The sequence below is a fragment of the Schistocerca cancellata genome, chromosome 4 (assembly GCF_023864275.1).
Source record: "Schistocerca cancellata isolate TAMUIC-IGC-003103 chromosome 4, iqSchCanc2.1, whole genome shotgun sequence".
Taxonomy (NCBI): Eukaryota; Metazoa; Arthropoda; class Insecta; order Orthoptera; family Acrididae; genus Schistocerca; species Schistocerca cancellata.
This window is the reverse complement of record NC_064629.1, coordinates 184,763,971-184,779,015: the sequence shown is the minus strand read 5'-3', so window position 1 is coordinate 184,779,015 and position 15,045 is coordinate 184,763,971.

Genomic DNA, 15,045 nt, shown 5'->3' with positions numbered 1-15,045 from the left:
ATGGTATGTGGAGGCCGTGGTCGTGCAGAGACATGGCTAATTGGCGGTTGTGTTGGATTGCGACCTAACCAGGCCTTCATGTGAATTACTTCCCACCGATTGATTAGAGCAACGAGGAGTGGAATATTGCGCTGACTGGACTGGAAACTTACAACCGCTCAGAGGCTAACAATTATTGGTCGAATAGAAATTATGGGAATAGAACCCAGTGCATAAGATATTGAGTTTTAAAACTGTCTGGAATAGGGTTTGTGCTACGTGCAAACATCAGTAGACTCAAATCTGAAGTACGGACTGTGGATGCATCGATTGACTTTAACGAGAAGGGATCTATAGGACAGCTACTGGGTTTCACAAAAGGTCAGGTTTTGAAAAAGGATCCTAATAAATTCTACAGATCTGACCAGTCAGTGGATATACTCCCTGTCTGTACAATCTGCGTCGAATGTAACATCGCAACAAACTCTTATGCCAACAATAAATTGATTCATACAATTTACGGATTGTTCCTATCAGTGGGAACAAGGCATAAGATCGCTGAGACCCCTGCCACCAACGCTACTTACCTCCCAGTAACAGTTCAGGCTTTGGACAGTCTGTAGCTGCGTACTGTGGACCAGGATAAGCCATTTGTCGATTTTCGCGGCGAGGAAATCATTGTGCGGCTATGTTCCAGGAAAAGATATAATAATGAAACTAAGATCTGTGCCCATAAGGAATTGCTGCATTCTGTATTTAAGCATTTTTATGAGTCGGTGTGTGGGGCCATTTAGGTATCTATGAAACGATAATGCGAATTAGAGAGCACCTAATGTGGCCGAGCCTTTATAAAGATGTTAAGAGGTTGGTGCAGAAATGTCAAGACTGTAAGAGGAGCAAACCGAACCAAACCCCCCAGCTGGGAGAGCTTCAGTTTAGGAGAGTAGAACACCTAATGGTTATTGTGTCTCTTATGCCACAAGAAGCAAGGCAACCTTTATCTTCTTTAGGGGTGGACACCTTTTCAAGGTTTGTGTGGTTGCTCCCTGGTAGATGCACGAATACTGAAGTTACACTCAAATTAATGAGTGGGAAATTTGGCGTATATGGGACACTGAATGTTCTTGTGAACGACAACGTTCCCCCTTTGTATCTAGAGAATTCAGGAAGTTCTAGTTCAACAGTGCAATTTCGCACATTACCACAATCCCATATTATCTCCAACCATCGTTTGTGGAGCGAGTCAAGAGGAACTTAAAGTTGGCCTTAATAATTTACCATTGTAGCTCGCAGACAAAGTGAGATAATTATATTTCCTGTATTAACTCTGTCTTTAACATGGCAGTTTACTAGAGCCATAGAACAACTCGGGCTAAATTAATGTTTACCTTCCAGGTTAATTCACCGTTGTTGAATCTTGTGTCTACAAATTATTTTCTTTCGGAAGATCATCACCTAGATGTTATTAAAAAGAACAGGGAGGCTGCTAGGAGAAATATCCAGGGACCACATCGGAGTGGAGCCGACCATTATAATAAAGGTAGGGGTCCAGAGCAAAGGTAGCCGTAAAATTACAAAGAAGATGCTACCAGGGTTTCTAGGACCTTATGATGTGGCGAAGGTACACTATGTGATCAAAGGTATCCGAACACCTGGCTGAAAATAACTTACAAGTTCGTGACACCCTCCATCGGTAATGCTGGAATTCAATAGAGTGTTGATCTACCCTTATCCTTGATGACAGGTTCCATTCTCGCAGTCATACGTTCAATCAGGTGCTGGAAGGTTTCTTGTGGGATGACGGAGTGCTACGCTGAGGAGAGGTATCGATGTCGGTCAGTGAGGCCTGGCACGAAGTCGGAGTTCCAAAACATCCCAGAGAGCCGGCCGAAGTGGCCGAGCGGTTCTAGGCGCTACAGTCTGGAACCGCGCGACCGCTACGGTCGCAGGTTCGAATCCTGCCTCGGGCATGGATGTATGTGATGTCCTTAGGTTAGTTAGGTTTAAGTAGTTCTAAGTTCTAGGGGACTGATGACCTGAGAAGTTAAGTCCCATAGTGCTCAGAGCCATTTGAACCATCCCAGAGGTGTTCTATAGGATTCAGGTCAAGACTCTGTGCGGGATAATCTATTACAGGGATGTTACTGTCGCGTAACCACTCCACCACAGGCCGTGCATTATGAAAATGTGCTCGATCGTGTTGAAAGGTGCAATCGCCAGCCCCGAATTGCTTTTCAACAATAGGGAGCAAGAAGGTGCTTAAAACATCAGTGTAGGCCTGCGCTGTGATAGTGCCACGAAAAACAACAAGGGGTGCAAGCCCCTTCCATGAGAAACACGACCACACCATAACAAAACCGCCACCGAATTTTTCTGTTGGCACTACACATGCTGGCAGATGACGTTCACCATGACATCGGATCGCCACATTATGTACCATGATTTACTGTATTGAAGATGCACCAGCATTGAATAGGTCTCGCCGCAGCAAGGCAGATGTTTAAGTGACATCAGATGACCGCCAGACTTAGTACATTGAAAGCTATTATGGCGTGGGACGCCACAGTGAAAGTTAACCGATGGGGTGTCTATATAAAAATGATTGAGAATGTAGTAAAATTTACTAACAACATTTATTTTTCAAAAGGAAAACCAGACGTAAATTATAGTTATTGACTGAATACTGTAAACAACTAACAGTTGGTTTAAGATAACAATCGACAAGTATCCTGGGTGGCAGAAGTGAGTCAAGTACTCTGGCCCTAAAAATGTGGATAACACAGTCTGAATTGATCTGACGCTGAGCAGACTTCGATTGATAATCTACAGAATTTCCTCAATATAGGTGCAGCTGAGAGCAAGTGGCGATTGAGATTTGTTCGTCCTGAGAAGGCTGGAGCAGCCATACATTACCCTGTTTGCTTCGTGCAGTGATGTAAATTGCAGCTGGCGAGAAGTGCACGGTGGTTGGTGTCAAGACCTGTGAATCGACCTGTGAATCGACCGCGGCCACAAAAGAAATGCAAAAATGTCACGGTCTAGCTATCAGGCAGACGGACCGCAATTCACTCTCTACAGAGCCCTGAAATCATGGTAGATTTCAGTGTGTGACACACTCATTCGCTGGTCATACCAATGACCAATTTGGCTCACTTATACGACAGAGCGCACAAGGATACCAAATGTCGAGACTGGTAAACCAAAGATGAATAAGTGTGCCCTCGGCAAACGAGTAGCCAAAGACGTTTGATGTCACACTGTTGGTACAGTAAGAACTTCACGACACTCTCTCCAGTCTAACTACTTGCAAATGAAGTCAGTCTCAGGAGTGGTCCCAAATACCAACCACACATGGCTGAGCTTTTACCAGAAGATGCTTCCCGACCAAAGTCCAGAACCTGAGTGCTTCACACCTCTCCAGATAAAAATTTCCGTTTTCCCGCAAAGTGCTCGAACGACACCGTCTTCACCCCGTCTTGAGCCAATCACAGGGCCTTAGAGGCGCTAAATCTCCCCTCCTACACGACAGCACAAACTCATCTCAAACCAGCGAAAGAGTTAAGAAACCTGCATCTCTGAAAAAAAAAGAAACCGCCAATTAACGGCTTTTTAAAGTTTTTGAGGAGGGAGAAGATGTGTTTCTCCAAAGTCGCGTCGCTTCCTGTGGTGGCAAGTGAACAGATAAAATCATAAACATGAGATTTTCACTCTGCAGCGGAGTGTGCGCTGGTATGAAACTTCCTAGCACATGAAAACTGTGTACCCGACCGAGACTCGATCTCAGGACCTTTGCCTTTTTGCGGGCAAGTGCTCTACCAACTGAGCTACCCGAGAACAACTCACGCCCCGTCCTCACAGCTTTACTTCTGCCAGTATCTCATCTCCTATCTTCCAAACTACAGAAGCTCTCCTGCGAAACTTGCAGAACTAGCACTCCTGAAAGAAAGGATATTGTGGACACATGGCTTAGCCACAGCCTGGGGGATGTTTCCAGAATGAGATTTTCACTCTGCAGCGGAGTGTGCGATATGAAACTTCCTGGCAGATTAAAAGTGTGTGCCGGACCGAGACTCGAACTCGGGACCTTTGCCTTTCACGGGCAAGTGCTCTACCAACTGAGCTACCCGAGGACGGGGCGTGAGTCGTGCTCGGGTAGCTCAGTTGGTAGAGCACTTGCCCGCAAAAGGCAAGGGTCCTGAGTTCGAGTCTCGGTCTGGTGCACAGTTTTAATCTGCCAGGAAGTTTCAATCTTAGAGATCTTTATCTAAATCACCCGTGCCTTGGAGCTTGTGAGTCCTAGCTATGAGGTGTAATAAAGATTCTATCTCTAAACGTTTCTCAGATGCCAGAGTTCCTTATATAACTGAGGCAGCAATGGAAGTGGGCTACAGGCCTCTTTGCTGTATCGGTGAACACAAAAACTTGTGAATTTTTATTACACGTGGCTCTGCACACAATGCCCAGTTTACAACTACACTGTGAAGACACGTCCCTTCACTCTATCGCCGCCAGCCCAGCCTTCTGATGGCGCCATGGCAGGTAGCTCAGCATTGTTCTGCTGGAGTCCTGTCTCAACTAGGGGCTGCTCCGTCTGCCCTGTACAGCTGTGGGCCTGTCCAGCAAGAGGAATGGGCTCACCGCCAATTGCTTCCAACTCCAAACATGCCATTTCTATGAGCTAACAACTATAAAAATACCTCATTCCTTTAGTGCCCTACCAGGCTATATCAACGTCTGCTCAGGCCATTAGCTTTCTAGAGTCTCGCTCAATGTGCGTCAGGTTGTAATAAAATCTTTAATAATTTTCCGTATACGAAAAATAGGTGAGAGAGAAACTTGTCCTTTCTCAACGTGTCATCCTATCTACATTATTACATAATTTCATGTTCAGAATATTATGTACTCATTCCCCTCTACAAGTCCTAGAAGTTGGTTCCGAACACCCTATATTTTCATACATGTAATAGTATCATGATCACGTTTACTGTCTTTATTCCAATGTAAGTTAATTGTACATGTAGATTACTCAATAAATCACTGTTATGGGAAAGAAATGGATAAGATGACGCTCATGACAAGCATGAAATCTGGTTTAGAGTCCTGCTCTGACACAAATTTTGATGTCACAAGTAACTGATGCTAACATGTATTCACAATATATGGATCCATTTCATGACTTTCACAGTTGCAAATCGTCAAAAACAGTATTCGTTCCTTTAGACATGCCTGCATGTCTGAAAGACATTATACTGTAATAATTGCAGTTACTGCATCAACACAGACACTGTCGACATTAATCTTACTTCATTTTCCAATACTTTCCTTGTTTTCGTGATTATTATCATATCTTGTTATTGGACGTCATGAATACTTGCGAAGATATTAGACGACGTCCGTAAGTTTCAGGGGATGTGGCAGTCCATCATAAGAGTACATCCGTGTGTGCAAGAGAAGGAAGAACTCTTTGAAGACTTGTTGTTTGCTTCTGACTTGAAAATTTTGTGACGTGTTCTTTTATTAGTAACTAACAAAGGAAAGATTTTCTGCCGTGGCGCGCGGGATTAGCCGAGCGGTCTAGGCGCTGCAGTCATGGACTGTGCGGCTGGTCCCGGCGGAGGTTCGAGTCCCCCCTCGGGCATGGGTGTGTGTTTCTCCTTAGGATAATTTAGGTTAAGTAGTGTGTAAGCTTAGGGACTGATGACCTTAGCAGTTAAGTGCCATAGGATTTCACACACATTTGAACACAGTGCTTCTGCTCCACGACAACGCAGTTCCATACGCCTCCAAAGTCACACAAAGTATAACGGCCAGAGTTCAAGTCCATAGTCTATACATGTCCATCAACTCCATCATGGAGGGAGTGATTCTGCTGCGGCTGCTCCCGAAGTAGGTTTGAGTCCTATCTCCGGCATGGGTGTGTGTGTTTGTCCTTAGGATAATTTAGGTTATGGACTGATGACCTTAGCAGTTAAGTCCCATAAGATTTCACACACACACATTTGACATTTTCTGCCGTGGTTGATATGAACATTTTTTTCTTGTTGTGTTGTGGAGAAACTTTTCCCAGAGTTATTAAAACTGCTTCTGATATACCATCTATCTACTGAAATTTTCCTTTTGTTACTAGGCCGTACAGCTAGTTCGCCAGTTTTGACGTCGCTATCGTTATATATGTACACAGAATTATCTGTTGTTAGAGTATACGTACGTATTTGAATGCGTTTTCTTACCTTTTTATCCTGGCTGAGTTTAAATCGAAAATCCCACGCCGGCCGCGGTGGCCGAGCGGTTCTAGGCGCTTCAGTCTGTAACCGCGCGACTGCTACGGTCGCAGGTTCGAATCCTGCCTCGGGCATGGATGTGTGTGATGTCCTTAGGTTAGTTAGGTTTAAGTAGTTCTAAGTGACTGATGACCTCAGATGTTAAGTCCCATAGTGCTCAGAGCCATTTGAACCATTGTTTTTGAAAATCCCACATCAATTCCTGAGACGGCGCTCAAACCTGTGACCTTCTCTTTATGAGGCAGAGCGCTATTTCTAGGCCAGGGAGGGCGCCGCTCTTCATAAAAACTGTCTATTGAAACACAAAGTTGAGTGGATGAAATATAATCCCTCTCTTTTATACCGACTTGACTGAGTTAAGCGCAGTTAGCACCTGAATTGGCTCAAGTATTATCAGGGGTTTAAGATTAAGTAAAGACCATTGTCATGGGTATAAAGAACGCAGCGATCGAAGCTATCTTTCAGGTGTGAGATATCGTCGTAAGATTAGCCTTACACAAGAAGCGACCATGCTTCTCAGCTGCAATGTAGCGGAGCATGGAGTTAGTGGTTCAAATGGCTCTGAGCACTATGGGACTTAACATCGGAGATCATCAGTCCCCTAGAACTTAGAACTACTTAAACCTAACTAACCTAAGGACATCACATACTTCCATGCCCGAGGCAGGATTCGAACCTGCGACCGTAGCAGTCTCGCGGTTCCAGACTGAAGCGCCTAGAACCGCACGGCCACCGCGGCCGGCTATGGAGTTAGTGAATAGGGCCCATTGCTCTGCGAAGTATAGAGTAGGCAAAGGTGCATCTCGTACGATTAATACATTGGCCTGTATGTACATGTCACTCGAGTTACATTTTACGGCCGGCCATTGTGGCCGAGCGGTTCTAGGCGCTTCAGTCTGGAACCGCGCGACCGCTACGGTTGCAGGTTCGAATCCTGCCTCGGGTATGGATGTGTGTGATGTCCTTAGGTTAGTTAGGTTTAAGTAGTTCTAAGTTCTAGGGGACTGATGACCATAGATGTTAAGTCCCGTAGTGCTCAGAGCCATTTGAACCATTTTTTACATTTTAGGAAATCTACAAATGTCACAAAAACGTAGACAAATTGTTTCGCTCGTAAGTTAAAATAACATGCTTTCATTAACAAATGTGAAATGAAACTCCAGAGGTTACAGAACACGTTGAAGGTACCAAAACGAGTTGAGATAGTAAGTAGTATTTTGAAGTTGTATTTCTTGTTCGTGCAACTGCTGCTACCGATGAACCATATCTGCTTGGTTAAAACAGCTGCTGGAGAAAGGAAGCACGTTTGGATTAGAAATTATGCCAGTCGTCATCAGGAAACATCATCTAAAGCTAGATGGTTCAAGTGGTTCTGAGCACTATGGGACTCAACTTCTAAGGTCATTAGTCCCCTAGAACTTACAAGGGAACCTCCCCATCGCACCCCCCCTCAAATTTAGTTATGAGTTGGCACAGTGAATAGGCCTTGAAAAACTGAACACACATCAATCGAGAAAACCGGAAGAAGTTGTGTGGAACTATGAAAAAACTTAGTAAAATATACAAACTGAGTAGTCCATGCGAAGATAGGCAACATCAAGGACAATGGGTGTCACGGAGCGCCGTGGTCCCGTGGTTAGCGAGAGCAGCTACCAAACGAGGGGTCCTAGGTTCAAGTCTTCTATCGAGTGAAAAGGTGGTCCTGTGGTTAGCGTGAGGGACGGTGGAACGAGAGGTCCTTTTAATTTTTTATTTTCAGACAATTATCAAAGTTCAGGCACACACACACACACAATCAACTTCGCTCTCCAAAATTCCAGGACATGTTCAGATTTGCTTGGACATATGCAGGATTTGACGATCTACACGCGGAAAAATTTGAAAACGTTAAAAACATATGTTTTGACGGAGCACAGGAAAAACTGTGCGACTGTGAAACTGTTGCATTCATTTGTTGCAGTTTATGTGACAAACTCTTATGTTTTCATCACTTTTTTCGGAGTGATTATCACATCCACAAGAAAACCTAAATCGGGCAAGGTGTACAGGTGTACAAGTTAGGTGGGTCGACAACATATTCCTGTCATGTGACGCACATATCGTCACCAGTGTCGTATAGAATATATCAGATGTTTTCCTGTGGAGGAATCGGTTGAACTATGACCTTGCGATCAAATGTTTTCGGTTCCCATTGGAGAGGCACGTCCTTTCGTCTACTAATCGCACGGTTTTGCGGTGCGGTCGCAAAACACAGACACTAAACTTCTTACAGTGAACAGAGACGTCAATGAACGAACGAACAGATCATAACTTTGCGAAAATAAAGAAAGTAAAATTTTCAGCCGAGGCAAGACTTGAACGAAGGACCTCTCGTTTCGCAGCTACTCACGCTAACCACGGGACCACGGCGCTCCTGTTGCTAAAGTCTCCTTGATGTTGCATATGTTGCGCATGGACTACTCAGTTTGGATATTTTATTAATTTTTTTCCGCAAAACTTCTTCCTGTTTTCTCGATTGATCTGTGTCCAGTTTTTCAAGGCCTATCCACTGTGCCAACTTATAACTAAATCTGACGGGGGTGCGATGGGGAGGTTCCCTTGTTAGAACTACTTAAACCTAACTAACCTAAGGACATCACACACATCCATGCCCGAGACAGGATTCGAACCTGCGATCGTAGCGGTCTCGCGGTTCCAGACTGCAGCGCCTAGAACCGCACGGCCACTTCAGCCGGCTAAAGCTAGATGAATCAAAGCAAGATCATATAACTGGAGTTTAGATTTAAAAAGCATCACTACGCCATTCTTCCTAAGATATTGATATTTAATTATATTTTCTCAGGCTCACAAGAATTCCTCTATCCTTTTTATTAATTTTCTTTTTAAAGCAACAAGAAGCCCAAAATGTGAACTTCCCGATAAGCATAACCCACAGCCTTGGTCATACTGTTGCCACCATTTCACTACGACTGGACGCGACATTGAATTTGGTCGATGTAATTCCACAATTCCACGCTGAAGCTGTGTGCAGTTTAGATGTTTTGCCCACAAGAAACGTACTGACGCGCGTACTTAAACTTTGAAGTACGTTTCCAGTTTCCGCATCATTTCACTGTCCTATTTGCTGCATCTGTTGTCCGTACCGTAGCAAAACTTTGTCTCCAGGAAACCCGCAATAGTCTGGAACCGCGCGGCCGCTACGGTCGCAGGTTCGAATCCTGCCTTGGGCATGGATGTGTGTGATGTCCTTAGGTTAGTTAGGTTTAAGTAGTTCTAAGTTCTAGGGGACTGATGACCTAAGACGTTGAGTCCCATAGTGCTCAGAGCCATTTGAACCATTTTTTGAAATCCGCAACATTGACTCTTCTGACAACGCGCCACTCCTGTCGCGCAATTGTCTTAGTGTGAGACGACATGTGTAACTTACTTTCTGAAGTCCCTTCGTAGTATTCCATTCGTTCTAGTCATACAGACTTAACTGACGACACTGAATGTTTCTGCGCCCACTAACGCCTGTGTTATATCATAGTACATTCTTGCAGTACACCTCCACCAACTCAGCATGGATTGTCTCAGCGTTGTTCCTATTTAAATGCAGAAAAAAAACTCGATACTCGTCTTTATTAATGGGCTGTGCCATTTTATTTTGGATCCTTTAGTGGTGTGCTACGTTATTGTGGTGCGGGACTGCAGATAAAAATTATCAACTTTATTTTTTCGGGATGGTGATCAAAACTTTGGCACCGTTGGTACTTGTAGAGCAGCGGCAGGGACTTTAATTCTGTGTAATCTCAGGGCTTGGACCCGAATAGATAAAGAGAGCGATGGCTACACAATAAGGAAGCCACTGGCGAAGAACAAAAAGGGCAGAAAGTGGCACGGAAGATCGTTGAGTCACTGAGGTGGACAATACGGAGACGAGTCTGTGCGCTTATCTGGCAGCCCTAGCTCTCGGCCGCTATCATTCAACACCGAGGCCCCGAAACACACAGCCGTGCGGAGTGGCCGCGCGCTTAGAGCCGCCATGTCTCGGAGTGCGCGGACCCTAACGGCTCTGAGCACTATGGGACTTAACATCTATGGTCATCAGTCCCCTAGAACTTAGAACTACTTAAACCTAACTAACCTAAGGACAGCACGTAACACCCAGCCATCACGAGGCAGAGAAAATCCCTGACACCGCCGGGAATCGAATCCGGGAACCCGGGCGTGGGAAGCGAGAACGTTGCAGCACGACCACGAGATGCGGGCAGGGACCCTAACGCTGGAGGTTGCCGGCACGGTAGCTCAGCGTGTTCGGTCAGAGGGTTAGCTGCCCACTGTTATAATACACTACTGGCCATCAAAATTGCTACACCAAGAAGAAATGCAGATGATAAACGGGTATTCATTGGACAAATATATTATACTAGAACTGACATGTGATTACATTTTTACACAATTTGGGTGCATAGATCCTGAGAAATCAGTACCCAGAACAACCACCTCTGGCCGTAATAATGGCCTTGATACCCCTGGGCATTGAGTCAAACAGAGCTTGGATGGCGTGTACAGGTACAGCTGCCCATGCATCTTCAGCGCGATACCACAGTTCATCAAGAGTAGTGACTGGCGTATAGTGACGAACGAGTTGCTCGGCCACCATTGACCAGACGTTTTCAATTGGTGAGAGATCTGGAGAATGTGCTGGCCAGGGCAGCAGTCGAACATTTTCTGTATCCAGAAAGGCCCGTACAGGACCTGAAACATGCGGTCGTGCATTATCCTGCCGAAATGTAGGGTTTCGTAGGGATCGAATGAAGGGTACAGCCACGGGTCGTAACACATCTTAAATGTAGCGTCCACTGTTCAAAGTCCCATCAATGTCAACAAGAGGTGATCGAGACGTGTAACCAATGGCATCCCATACCATCACGCCGGGTGATACGCCAGTATGGCGATGACGATTACACGCTTCCAATGTGCGTTCACAGAGATGTCGCCAAACACGGATGCGACCACCATGATGCTGTAAACAGAACCTGGATTCATCCGAAAAAATGACGTTTTGCCATTCGTGCGCCCAGGTTAGTCGTTGAGTACTCCACTGTCTGTGATGCAGCGTCAAGGGTAACCGCAGCCATGGTCTCCGAGCTGATACTCCATGCTGCTGCAAACGTCGTCGAACTGTTCGTGCATATGGTTGTTGTCTTGCAACGTCCCCATCTGTTGACTCTGGGATCGAGACGTGGCTGCACGATCTTTTACAGCCATGCGGATAAGATGCATTTCATCTCGACTGCTAGTGATACGAGGCCGTTGGGATCCAGCACGGCGTTCCGTATTACCCTCCTGAACTCACCGATTCCATATTCAGCTAACAGTCGTTGGATCTCGACCAACGCGAGCAGCAATGTCGCGATACGATAAACCGCAATCGCGATGGGCTACAAACCGACCTTTATCAATGTCGGAAACGTGATGGTACGCATTTCTCCTTCTTAGACGAGGCCTCACAACACGTTTCACCAGGCAACGCCTGTCAACTGCTGTTTGTGTATGAGAAATCGGTTGGAAACTTTCCTCATGCCAGCACGGTGTAGGTGTCGCCACCGGCGCCAACCTTGTGTGAATGCTCTGAAAAGCTAATCATTTTCATATCACAAGCATCTTCTTCCCGTCGGTTAAATTTCGCGTCTGTAGCGCGTCATCTTCGTGGTGTAGCAATTTTAATGGCCAGTAGTGTAAAAACAAAAGTGAGTGAACGGATCAACGATGAACTTGAACAAATGTCAAGGGACGTGCGCCCCCAACAAATGCAACGAACATTAACGAACAAAGTGAGATAAGAAAAAGTTCGAGTTCTCCCTCTTCTTAGCAGAAGTTAGTTTAATTTAACTTAAGTAGTTTGAAAGACGACGGACGGATGACCTCAGCAGTTTGATCCCTTAGGAATTCACACACATGTGGACATTTTTACCCTGACACACAACGCAAATGTTCGCTTCAAAAACAGTTTCACCGAACTACGATTGCGCACAACCATATCGAAAAAAATGATTATAGCTAAGGTTTTTCTGCGACTGTAAACGGTTAAATACGGGATGACTTCGACAAAAATGTTTCTTTGAAACATTTGCTGACGATATTCAGTATTGAAATTTCTCTCTAAGTACTGATACAGAGCTATTGTTGTTTAGCACATTATATAAGAGCTTTTACCGGCTGCAACAGTTTCATAGCTCTATATTATTTCACAAACACGCCGGAACGCTTGCCATTACCGCTAAGCCTAGTTACCTGTGACTGAAGGCCACAATTCCAGTTACGTCGAGGCTGTGCTTTGTATTTTGATCCGTACGTTCCTTAGTTTGGTACTATATTTACTTAGACTCATCATCGTTGCTTTAGTGTACATGTTTGATCTGCAAAGGTCTCGATGAAAGTTGATGCAACAACAGGAAGGAGGCAAAGGGGAGCGTAAGAACTTACCCCACCGATTACATTCATATTGATAGAGTGTGTAGGCTACGACTAGGACTTCGACATGGATAAACTGGGAGACGCCACTTTCAACCGTTCTCCACAAAATCGTGTTTGAAATTTTTTAGATCTGTTAATATACTTTGAATGGTCGGTGGAACTCAAGCAGACCGAAGTTGACGGAGTAAGCGGTTAGTTTCACAAGTGCCAGGTCCCTGCCTACCGTCAACTTATTTCTTCATTCGCACCTGAATCTGCCAACACACGATGTTAAAGTAATCCCGCCCAAATATACTACAGTGGTGCAGCCTTGCTACGTTTATTTTCACACGCAGGCGAAGAACCTTATTAAAAGGCTACAAAATTGCACGTAAATCATCAAACAGAGCAGAGAAGACTGCAAAAAAATTCGATGAATCGTACACCATGCGTCATCTGTCGTCTTCGTTGATATGCTTCGATATGCGTACGCTGCTAGATTGTGTGGACCGTTTACGAATGTTAACCAAGTTTCTTTTACAATACACACTTTCTAACGCAAGAATTAACGTTCATCACACGTGCTGTATGTCGCAGTAATTATTGTTTTCCACGTTTGTACGCTCACTATCATCCTGATTCGTGCTTTTGGTTTGTGGGGCGCTCAACTGCGTGGTTATCAGCGACCTGATTCGTGATTCGTGCTGTGCTCCCTAGATTACGTATTACAATTTTCACAAATATAGAAGCCGACCTCGGGGAAGATTATTTTGGATTCCTGAGGAACGCAGGAACACGCGAGCCAATACTAACCCTACGACTTCTCATAGGTTAAGGAAAGCAAACCATCGTGCACAGCATTTATGGATGTAGAGAAAGCTTTTGACAATTTTGAGTGGAATACTCTCTTTCAAATTTTAAAGGAGGCAGGCGTAATATACAGGGAGCGAAAAGCTATTTGCAATTTGTACGGAAACCAGATGGCATTATAAGAGTCGAGGGGAGGAAAGGGAACCAATGGTTGAGAAGGGAGCGAGACAGGATTTTAGCCTATCCCAGATGTTATACAATATGCATATCGAGTAAGCAGTAAAGGACACAAAAGAGAAATTTGGAGTAGGAATTAAAATCCAGGGAGAAGAAATAAAAACTTTTAGGTTTGCCGATGACATTGTATTCCTGTCAGAGACAGCGAAGGACTTGAAAGAGCAGTTAAACGAAATGGACACTGTCTTGAAAAGAGGATATAAGATGAACATCAGCAGTAGCAAAACGAGGATAATGGAATGTAGTCGAATTAAATAAAGGGATGCTGAGGGAATTAGTTTAGGAAATGAGACACTAAAAGTAGTAGATGAGTTTTGCTATTTGGGCAGCAAAATAACTGACATGGTCGAAGTGGAGAGGAAATGTAGACAACGATGGCAAGAAATGCGTTTCTGAAGAGAAATTTGCTAACACTGTGTACAGATTTAAGTGTCAGGAAGTCTTTTCTGAAAGTGTTTGTATGGAGTGTAGCCATGTATGGAAATGAAACATGGACGATAAACAGTTCAGACAAGAAGAGAATAGAAGCTTTTGAAACGTAGTGCTATAGAAGAAGGCTGAAGATTAGATGGGTAGATCACATAACTAATAAGGAGGTACTGAATAGAATTGAGGAGAAGAGGAATTTGTGGCACAACTTGACTAGAAGAAGGGATCTGTTGGTGAGACACATTCTGGGGCATCAAGGGACGACCAATTTAGTACTGGAGGGAAGCGCGAAGGGTAAAACTCGTAGAGGGAGACCAAGAGATGAATACACTAAGCAGATTCAGAAGGATGTAGGTTGCAATAGTTACTAGGAGATGAAGAGGATTGCACAGGATAGAGTAACATGGAGAGATGCATCAAACCAGTCTCAGGACTGAAAACCGCAACAACAACGACGACGACGACAATATAAATGAAGTGACTGTGCTCATTAGATTGAAAACCCTCATGTATCTTATTTTTATTTCCAATCTCCTTAAGAAAGAGTTCAGTCTCCTTTTTTCAGGGCAAATATCATGTAAACAATAAAAGAATGATTAAATACTGATAGTTTGCACATTCATAATGAATGTGTTGTTAGAATTACGTGGGAATGACTGAAAAGTACTTACGCGCCTACTCGCTCTGCTGGGGACTGGCTGAATAATTCCGACCATACAAAGTATACGAGCACGCCAAAACTTTCAAAGTCAATCTTCTTCAAGACGATAGAGAGCTGTGTCTTTCTGTTTACATATGTTGAAATCTTAGCCGTGCCCTTATACACCTTGTCAGTACTAATGAAATCGATAAGGGGAAGTTTATACGG